Raw genomic sequence first — 1,214 nt, 5'->3', positions numbered from 1 at the left:
TGTATAAGACTTGTATAAAATTATTTTCTTAAATAAAATTATTTTTGAATAGGCTATATAGCTTTAAAATATATAAATTTTCATAATAATGTACCAGTAGTAACAAAAATATTCAAACATATATGTTTTTTGTAAAATAATAAATCTTGCTTTTAAAAACTAATATTCCTTTGAGGTCTTCATTAAATTCTTGGTATTTTCAGGTTATCTTGATCCAATTCTCCCTCTATCTGGGGAGTACAACAGAAGGGGGAAAGAAAATGCTTAGGGTCAAGTGGAAGACAACAAAAAGTACCCCTGAGATTAAAAATAAATAAATAAAGGTTCTCTGTTGTGAATCAAGAAACAAGAATCATGAAAGATTAGCTCAAAACAGCAAAAAGAAAAGAAATAAAAATTGAGGAGCAAAAACAGGACAAGGTCCTAAGAATAACCTCCAATTTGATTTATCTAACTACAGTTAATAGAAATCACAATAAAATTGCTGAATGGTGTTTTCGTTTCTTATTCTAAGACATTTTATTTCGACAAAATTATTATTCCATGGTAATCACATCAACTTTTTCTAACATCACTTCCTCTTCTGTGATCTTTTTCCTGAACAGGAGTTCCAGGACTAGAAGGTGCCCATGCCTGAGTCTCCATCCCCTTCTGCTGTCGCTACATGACTGCCTTCTCTGGGAATGGTATAATCCTATTTGTCATCATCACTGAGTCAAGTCTCCATGAAGTTATGCACTATTTCCTCTCTATGCTCTCAACCACCGACCTGGGCTTGTGTATATCAACACTAGTCACTATGCTGGGCGTATTCTGGTTCAATACAAGACAGATCAATTTCCATGCTTGGGTTGCCCAGACATTCTTCATTCAACTCTTTACTGTCATGGAGTCCTCAGTGCTCCTGACAATGGCCTTTGACCACTTCATTGCTATTTATAACCCACTAAGATATGCTATCATCTTGACTGATTCCAGAATTGTCAAAGTGTGGTTTGCCATTCTTGTCAGGGGTACACTGATCCTAATGCCTCTGGTCCTGCTTCTTAAATGACTATCCTTCTGTCAAAGCCGTGTGCTCCATCATTCTTTTGTTTCCATCCTGATATAACTCAGCTCTCATGTTCTGACAATAAGATCAACCGTGTTTTAGGACCTACTGCCCTCATAGTTACTGCAGGAGTGGACTCCATCTTTATTCTTCTCTCCTATAT

General features: G+C 36.0%; 1 pseudogene; it reads left to right on the top strand.

Moving 5' to 3' along the window:
- LOC109377366 (olfactory receptor 51F2-like) overlaps positions 1-1,212 on the top strand; it is a 6,566-nt pseudogene extending 5,354 nt beyond the window's left edge.
- The last annotated feature ends 2 nt before the right edge of the window (positions 1,213-1,214 follow it).

The sequence above is a fragment of the Hipposideros armiger genome, unplaced genomic scaffold (assembly GCF_001890085.2).
Source record: "Hipposideros armiger isolate ML-2016 unplaced genomic scaffold, ASM189008v1 scaffold_1377, whole genome shotgun sequence".
NCBI classification, from domain to species: domain Eukaryota; kingdom Metazoa; phylum Chordata; class Mammalia; order Chiroptera; family Hipposideridae; genus Hipposideros; species Hipposideros armiger.
The sequence above is the reverse complement of the archived record's forward strand: the minus strand, read 5'-3'. Positions and strand labels throughout refer to the sequence as shown.